The following is a 10228-nucleotide window of genomic DNA, read 5'->3' as shown; positions in this document are numbered from 1 at the left end:
TTCAAAAGAGTAATAGCAAAGATTTACCTCACAAAGGTTGGATGCTAGAGATTTTAACTTGGGTGTAGTGAGAAAAGAAATTTTAGCTTGATTAAAGTAAAGATTCAATTTTGAAAGCTTGATGGGAGACTAAAAAGATGCTAAAGAGTGAATATGAGCTTGTGAGTAGTCTCTTTAGGATTTAAAACTTTGGTTTAAGTCTTCTCTACTTCAAAATGGCTCAAATGCATCTTTTTTAGCTGGGGCAGTGTTTGAAGGCATTAGACACAAGTTTGAATCAAATCTGGTCGTTGCTGAAGCTTAAGGGTCAACTACAACACTCCTAAGGTCAACTATATTCTTCAAATTTCTCAATTAGGGTTTTTCATAATTGAGCATAATTTTTCTCTACTTGATCAACTTCCAAAAAGCATGTTTTTTTCAAATCTAGCCTTCTATAGTCAACTATGTCTGTTTAAAGTGGACTTGCTCTAGCCTTGAACTTGTCAGGGTCGACTATACCTCCTCTATAGTCGACTATGATTGTGTAATCTTGACTTTTCTTACTTTTGACTTGTCAGGGTTGACTATGCTTCTTTTGTAGTCGACTATGGCTATGTAATCTTCATGTTTCCACTATTTTAGCCTTCAGATTGACTTGAGCTTCTCTAGGATTGACTTTGACTTGTGTCTTGCGGTTTCCTTACCTTTTCAATACTTCTCTCCAACTACTTCCTCGTTGCCTTGTACCTTTATTCAAATAAATATTTCAAGGCATGTTTGCTCTTGATTTCTTAGTTGAAAATGCATTGTTTGAAAGCTTGTAAGGTGTTTTCTAAAGAAGCTTGGCTTTCCAAACAAATAAGTAACCTTAGAGAATTAAAAATGTATTTGACATAATTTCAAATGCTTGATATTGAGTTCAAGAAAACATATGATTTTTGTTAAATCAAAACATGATATAACTCAAGGCTAACATGCTGCAATTGGTCTTTAACGGTTCTAATTGATTGAAAAGCTATAAAAGGAAGCTTCCCACCTAATTTGAAGTAGAAAACATCTCCACACCTGAGAAAAGCTTCAAGATCATTTATTCACTTCTCATATAGCATTTAAGTCTTTCTTCCAACATTCATTGAGCTAAATTTTTCTAATATTCTTGTACCCATATCTTTCAAGCTAAATTTTGTAGCCCATCAACCTTTAAGAGGTATTTATAGCTCTTCATTTATTGTAAAACTCTTGAGTGGTTATACCTTAACGATTAAAAATGTAGTGTTGAGAGGTTATACCTTAACCTAAGTAAAAGGTAAAGAGGTTGTAAGCTCATCCTTCAAAAGACTAGTGTAAAGGTTATGCTTGATCCTTAAAAAATATTTTTCATAGTGTTAGTGTAGAAGTCTCAAAGTGAAATATACTAAGAAGGGGCTGAATTGGTATTTATAAAAAAAAAAATTTTAAAATCTAATTATCAAGATCAAAACTTTTTCACTTAAAAATATTTTCTAGCATCAAAAACAATTTTCAACAATAAATCACTTAAGCACAAAAACAATATATCAAGATACATATTTTTCCTAAGTTAAATGCTAGCTATGAAAAGTAAAAGGAAAAATATTTTTCTAAGTGTAAAACAATAAATCAATATAAAGCTATTTTCCTAAGGCAAATATAAACAATAACTAATAATGCGAAAAGTTAAAAAAAAAAAAACACAAGAAATTTATAGTGGTTTGGCTTTTTCGATGCCTACATCCATTCCTTTGGTAACCATCCACCAATAAGGATTCTTGCTTTTTAACGAAAAGTGATAACCTTTACACAATCCATAAATGAATTCTTGCATTTTCACGAGATCAAATAATAACCCTTATGATAGCTTTTTCATGAGATCAAGCGATAACCCTTACACAATCTACAAAAGGATTCATGTTTTTCATAGAATGAAATGGTAACCCACAAAATCCACAAAAGGAATTCTTACTTTTTAAATAGGAAGTGATAACCCTTACAAGATAGCTTTTCAAGGTTAAGTTAGAACCTTTACAAGATGTGTATACAAAAGAGTACTAATAAAGATTTGTCTCACAAAGGCTAAATGCTAGAGATTTTAACTTGGGTGTAGTGAGAAAAGAAATTTTAGCTTGATTAAAGTAAATATTCAACTTTGAAAGCTTGATGGAAGACTAAAAAGATGCTAAAGAGTGAAAAATGAGCTTGTGAGTAGTCTCTCTAGGGTTTGAAACTTTGGTTCAAGTCTTCTCTACTTCAAAATGGCTCAAACGCGTCTATTTTAGCTGGGGCAATGTTTGGAGCTATTAGACACAAGTTTGAATCAAATTTGGTAGTTGCTAAATCTTGAGGATTAACTACAACATTCCTAGGGTTGACTATATTCTTCAAATTTCTCAATTAGGGTTTTTCATAACTGAGTATAATCTTCCTCTACTTGATCAACTTCTAAAAAGCATGTTTTTTTCAAATCTAGCCTTCTATAGCCGACTATGCCTCTCTTATAGTCAACTATGTCTGTTTAAAGTGGACTTGCTCTAGCCTTGAACTTTTCAAGGTCGACTATACCTCCTCTATAGTCGACTATAGCTATGTAGTCTTGACGTTCCTTACTTTTGACTTGTCAAGGTCAACTATGCTTCCTTTGTAGGCGACTATGGCTGTGTAATCTTCATGTTTTCCACTATTTTAGCCTTCAGATCGACTTGAGCTTCTTTAGGATCAACTTTTGGCTTGTGTTTTAAGGTTTTCTTACCTTTTCAATACTTCTCTCCAGCTACTTCCTCTTTGCCTTGTACTTTTACTCAAATAAACATTTCAAGTTATGTTTGTTCTTAATTTCTTAGCTGAAAATGCATTATTTGAAAGCTTCTAAGGTGTTTTCTAAAGATGCTTGGCTTTCCAAACAAATAAGTAACCTTAGGGGATTAAAAACGTATTTGAGATAATTTCAAATGCTTGACATTAGGTTCAAGAGAACATGTGATTTTTGTCAAATCAAAACATGATATAACTCAAGGCTGACATGCTGTAATTGGTCTTTAATGGCTCTAATTGATTAAAAAGCTCTAAAAGGAAGCTTCCCACCTAATTTGAAGTAGAAAACATCTCCACACTTGAGAAAAGCTTCAAGATCATTTATTCACTTATCATATAGCATTTAAGTCTTTCTTCCAATATTCATTGAGCTGAATTTTTTTGATATTCTTGTACCCATATCTCTCAAGCTAAAGTTTGTAGCCCATCAGCCTTTAAGAGACATTTATAACTCTTCATTTATTGTAAAACTCTTGAATGGTTATACGTTAATGATTAAAAAGGTAGTGTTGAGAGGTTATATCTTAACCTAAGTAAAAAGTAGAGATGTTGTAGGCTCATCCTTTAAAAGACTAGTGTAAAGGTTATGTTTGATCCTTAAAAAGTATTTTTCATAGTGTTAGTGTAGAAGTATCAAAGTGATATGTACTAAGAAGGGGGTGAATTTGCATTTATAAATTTTGTTTTGAAAATCTAATTATCAAGATCAAAACCTTTCCACTCAAAAATATTTTTTAGCATCAAAAACAATTTTCAACAATAAATCATTTAAGCACAAAAACAATATATCAAGATACATATTTTTCTTAAGTTAAATGCTAGCTATGAAAAGTAAAAGGAAAATATTTTTCTAAGTGTAAAATAATAAATCAATTTAAAACTATTTTCCTTAGGCAAATATAAACAACAACTAATGATGCGAAAAATCAAAAAGAAACCCAAGAAATTTATAGTGGTTCTGCTTTTTCGATGCCTACATCCATTCCTTTGGTAACCATCCACCAATAAGTATTCTTGCTTTTTAACGGAAAGCGATAACCTTTACACAATCCATAAAGGAATTCTTGCTTTTCAACGAGATCAAGCAATATCCCTTACAGTAGCTTTTCAAGAGATCAAGCGATAATCTTTACAATAGCTTTTCATGAGATCAAGCGATAACCTTTACATAATCAACAAAGGGATTCTTGCTTTTCATAGGATGAAGCGGTAACCCACACAATCCACAAAAGGAATTCTTACTTTTTAAATGGGAAGTGATAACCCTTACAAGATAACACTTCAAGATTAAGCTAAAACCTTTACAACATGTGTATAAAGGAGTAATAGCAAAGATTTGCCCCACAAAGGCTGGATGTTAGAGTTTTTAGCTTGGTTGTAGTGAAAGAAGAAATTTTAGCTTGAATGAAGTAAAGATTTAACTTTGTAAGCTTGGTAGAAAACTAAAAGAATGATAAAGAGCAAAAATGAACTTTAAGTAGTCTCTCTAGGGTTTGAAGCTTTGGTTCAAGTCTTCTCTTCCTTCAAAATGTCTCAAATGCGTCTATTTATAGGTAGGGCAATGTTTGAAGCTGTTCGACACATGTCTGAATCAAATCTGACCGTTGCTGAAGCTTAAGGGTCGACTATGTTCTTTAAATTTCTCAAATTAGGGTTTCCATAGTCAAGTATAATCTTTTGCTGGTTGATCCATCTTCTGAGAGTGCGTTTCTTGCAAATTTGAGATGCTATAGTCGACTATGCTTCCTCATAGTCTACTATGGCTATGTAATCTTGACTTTTCTTACTTTTGACTTGTCAGGGTTGACAATGCTTGATTTAGGATTGACTATGGTTGTGTAATCTTGACTTTTCCCTAACTTTGATTTGTCAGGGTCAACTATGTTTGGTTCAGGGTTGACTATAGCTATTCAAAATGTGATTTTCCTAAGCATTTTGGAATAGGGTCGACTACAAACTTTTCAAGGTCAACATATGGCTTTATAATCTTTAAGTCTTGCACTTTTTCTACCTTTGGATTGACTCGAGCTTCTTTAAGATTGACTCTTAGCTTGTGTCTTGAGATTTCCTTAACTTTTTTTTTATGCTTCTCTCTAGCTATATCCTTCTTGCCTTGTTCCTACATTCAAATAACATTTCAAGGCATGTTTGCTCTTGCATTCTTAGCTGAATATACATTCTTTGAAAGATTGTAAGATGTTTTCTAAGGAAGTATAGCTTTTCAAACAAATACGTAACCTTAAGGAATTAAAAATGTATTTGAGACAATTTCAATTACTTAACATTAAGTTCAAGAAAGCATGTGATCTTTGTCGAATCAAAACATGATACAACTTAAGGCTAACACATAGTGGATTTAAAATCCTTGGTGAACTAAGAAAGAAGATGTAGGCAAGAAGGTTGAATCTCTATAAAAATATTATGTTCTGGATTTTCTTTTTTTTTTTTTTTTTGCATTTAGTATTTCAATCTTATTTCAAAAGAAAACTTATTTTTCACAAAAATTGCAAAGAATTTTTAAAGAAGCCAATTCACTTCTTTCTTGAAGTTATACATATTGAGCTTATTACACTAACATAATCTTTTGCGTTATTTGGATGTTGAGAATAACACTTATTCTACTATTGTACCCATTAATACTTCACTATCAATTCCAGTTGATTTTGTTTATCCCCATAACTTTGAAACACAATTTGAAACATATAACTCTTTTGATAATCCTTCTTATCAAAATGCCCCTAATGACTTTGTTATTGATCGTTATGTCAATGAACAACATACCATAGTTACTCCATCCTCAAAATCTTTACCAACGCCTTCATCCCCTAGAAAAAGCACTGGAATAAAGAGTATTCCTAAGGATTTGGAACTTGTTAACATAACTTACCTTCCTAATCCAATTTGGTCACCAAACATCCCATTCAAAACGTACTTTCTTCTAGCCAACTTTTTTATCCTCCTAAAGTTTTTACTACTTCTTAAGTCAAATTCCAAAACCTAAAACCTATAAATAAATAGTGAAGTATCCTTAGTGGCAAGCACCTATGATATTTGAAATTAAGGCTTTGGAGAATAATGGGACTTGGTCTATGGTATCTCTTCCTAATGACACACATATGATAGGATACAAATGGGTGTATAAGGTAAAATTGCAAGCTAATGGGAGTATTGAACAATTTAAAGCTTGGCTAGTTGCTAAGTTTTATAGTCAACAGGAAGGATTCAATTATCATGAGACTTTCAACCTTGTGACTAAACATACAATTGTTAGGGTATTTATATCTTTAATAGTAATTTATGGTTGGCATCTATCCTAATTGGACATAGACAATGCTTTCCTTAATGGGGATTCAGAGGAAACAATGTATATGGATCTACTCGAGGGCTACCTGGTTAAAAAGGAGTGTCTAAGATCATCACAATTAGTTTGCAAGCTTAAAAATTCATTATATGGGCCTAAACAAGCCTCTAGATAGTGGAATTCTAAATTCACTACTATTCTCATAGATTTTGGGTTTCATCAATCCAAGTCTGACAATTCTCTATATACAAAAAGGACTGACAAAAGAGAGTTCATAGCTTTAATGGTCTATGTTGATGATATATTAATTGGCAACACTATAACAACAATAGAACAGATAAACAATATTTGAAATCAAAATTTAAGCTCAACGACTTAGGAAGGCTTAAATACTTTCTTGGTTTAGAGGTAGCAAGATCAAGAAAAGGTATTTTTCTTTGTCAAAGGAAATATGCTTTAGATTTTATCAATGAATATGGATTTTTGGGATGTAAACCTGCTACAACACCTATAGATTATAATCATAAGTTTGTAAAAGATAATGTTAATGAGAACTTTGTGAATCCTAGTACATATAAGCAGCTGGTGGGGAAACTCTTATATTTAACTTTCACTAGACTTGACATAGCATATGCTGTCCAATGTTTATCACACAATTCATGGAGAAACCTAGTGAGAGTCATTTACAAGCTGCGAATAGAGTTCTTAAGTATTTGAAAAAGGCACCAAGACAAGGTATACTACTAGCATTTATTTGAATTTGCATTTAAAGGTGTATACTGACAGTGATTAAGTTGATTGTCCATATACTAGAAGGTCTATTATAGGTTTTGGTGTGTTTATAGGAGATTCCCTTGTTAGCTTGAAATCCAAGGAACAATATATCGTGGCAAGGAACTCCATAGAAGCTTAATATAAAGCCATGGCTGTGGCTTCTTACAAAACTGTATGGATTCAATCTCTACTTGCTGATTTGATGTTACACATAAAAGATCAATTGATTTCTATTGTGATAATCAATTTGTTCTACATATATGCAAAAATCCTATTTTTCATGAAAGGATTAAATATATAGAAATAGATTGTCACTTCATTAGAGATAAAGTCTTGGAAAGAATTATCATTCCAAAACATGTTTCCACAAAGAATCAACTGGCATACATGTTCACAAAAGCATTGCAGCCTGCATAGTTCTACCATTTGATGGGCAAGATGAGCATTATGGACATTCATGTTCCTGGTGAGCAAGAGCGTGAAGAATGAAGCCGTAAAACATGGGCAAACTTGTAAATATTTGCAAAGGTCAAAGGTTATTTTTGTAATTAGAATAAATCCTAATTTAATATTTGTATCTATAAATACCACATTGTATTTGAAGCTCAGCCATGTATTATTCTACTATCCAAATAAAAACAAAGTGATTCCTAATTCTTTACTCTCTTGAATCTACATCTTCACTCTCGTTCCCCTTTGGTTTTCCATCTTTGAAAACTTTTATACGTTGTGAACATTGAATAGAGGAGAAGTTAAAACTTGAACAATGAATGGAGATTCAATCCCATGTCAGTAAACAGCACAAAAACAAATTCAAATGAAGCCATTCCTACATATAGGTATTTTGGAGAAAGAAATAACATAAATATTTAAAGTATATGTGAAGAAATGTATACTACCAAAATAGTAAAAGTTCAAACTGATAACCTAAGTGATTAAGAGAAGGTGGTTTCTTTTCAAAAAAAAAAAAATTAGAAGGTGGTTTATCAAACATAACAATTTGACTCAAAAAGGATCATTGATTTCAATGATCCTCTACAATAAAGCATAAATAAAGAAAATGGATAGATAAGTTTGTTTTAAAACCCAAACTTGTTTGCGTAGTGAAGATTGTAATGCTGCAATGAGCCTAGAGTCTGATAACTTATGACAGTAGACTCAATTTGGCATTTGTGTAATCTTATATTTAGTTATATATGAAATATGAATTTCAAAAACCCAATAGATGATAATCTGACAGATTTCAAAAAAAAAATACACCTGGTCAGCCATCATGGATCGGACCCATGTTGGAAGGAGTGGTGTCACATGACACCACTCACTTCTTAAAATATTTTAATTTTTATACAATTTATTTAAGATTCAGGGTAATTAATATATCAATGAACTCATTATTTTTTTACAATTTTATAGGGAATGGGGTCAAAACCTCCAAGTAAAAGTGATTTATCAAAAAGTAATTTATGTATTAATATTAAAATACTATATGGAAAGCCAATAAAACTTTTCTTCTATAATTTAAGATTTTATTAAAAAAGTTAAAACCTAAACTACTCTTTTTGTTTAAAAATTCAAGTCCTTTTCCTTCTTAGTCCTTGACTATGTTTTTCACTCTCTCAAAGCAACTCATTTAGCTTCAATTGTAAGTAATTTCGACCCAAATTAAGTTTTTAAATACTTCATGTCTAAATTTTTTTTAGATTAATTTGATAATTTGGGTTCATAATTATAATCTATCTAATAGAAAGTAGTATTACATGTCAAATAATATTTTGAAATTGTGAGTCTTTCTTTTTTTTTTTTGTAGATATAGTATTTGATTATTTGATTTTTGTATTTTACTTTATGTGGTTTGTGAATGCTTATATATAGTTTTGATCAATGAATAAAAAATTGTCATATTGTTGGTTACTAAATCTGATAATTTGCTAATGCAAAATCATGTTTTATTTTAATTCTAATATTTTAATTTATACTAATAAATATAATTTTTAATAAGTTTTATAATTTTAGATAAATAAGCCATGAAAAGACATTTAAAAAAAAAAAGAAATTATCTGACAAGGCTCAAATACCAAACAATATTAACTATTAATATTGGGTATTCTTAACTATTAATATTGTAAAAAAAAAAAAATACCAAACAACAACAACAATAAAATTCTATTAATGATGATACTCAACAATATTCTTCTAAGTAAAGTCATGTTCAATTTGATCTAAGTACTCTCGCAATAGATCCTAGATGGAGAAAAAAAATTTCTAAATATCATGACACCATTCAAAAAAATTCTTAGATCGGTCCCTGTTAACCATGTTTTGGTATGATTCACGTAAGGAAATGAATTAATGGTTGATTGTAGCTTTGTGGTAACATTGCTTGGTAGACATTGAGCTAAGATAAAATATAACCTAGGGCACGTTACTAAGATTCCCACCTGCCTCCATGATTTTATAAGAAGTCGTTAAAAAGCATTACGAGCACAACAATCTCTAACCGACCAAGCTTGCTTTTATGGCATAAAGAGAAATTTTTTGTGATTTCTGACTTGGATAGTTTCGTTGATTCGCAATTCATGAGGAATTTTTCCTAGAAAAAGTAATATCTGAATCAGAAAACAGAATGAAATCATTCCAAGGCCAGACTATAGTTCTTTGCTGCACATTAAAGGAGATTGTTCTTCGTTTCAATGAAGAATTCCACCAAACTTTCCGACCACGTCGATTTCCTTTCTCTGACAATCCTGTTTTTCTCTATAAAATCATCAAGGGCTTGCAGTTTGAGCATGGGAACAAAAGAAATAAAGAGGGTATGGAAATTACGTCCTTCCTATCCTAACCAACAATTATGGAAGTAGTAGACGTGGTTCTATACCCTTACTTGCAAAGCCAAACGAAACTCGGCTCTCAGAGTACCCTAAAGGCAAAGGCGTTTTGCAATTTTACATTTTGGGTATTCTTCGTTTTATAATGCAAAGCCCTGAGGGCTACATCTACAAGACAAAGCCCATTTGAATGACAAGTAGAAAATTCTCACATGGAACACAATGAAAACGTCCTGAGCTATCAAATGCATTGAAAATTATTAACGAGTTATCAGATGGATCCTTAATGTCTAGACATAAAGGGGAAAAAACATAAAATCACTAATCAGAAGAAAATCTATAACGTGTAGTACTTCTTCCTATGCTACAAAAGGAAAAACAACTTCTTTGAAACCCAGGCATGTTGTAATTAATTTGGAGATGAGAACTAATGATATAAATCTCATTTTATCTTATCTTAATTTCAAAAGTTCTATTCAGGGTCTCCTTTGTCCTCAATGGGAAGTTGGTAGAGTACTGC

This window comes from Theobroma cacao, chromosome 8 (genome assembly GCF_053813885.1).
Source record: "Theobroma cacao isolate CCN51 chromosome 8, ASM5381388v1, whole genome shotgun sequence".
Lineage (NCBI taxonomy): Eukaryota > Viridiplantae > Streptophyta > Magnoliopsida > Malvales > Malvaceae > Theobroma > Theobroma cacao.
Note: the sequence above shows the minus strand (reverse complement) of the source record.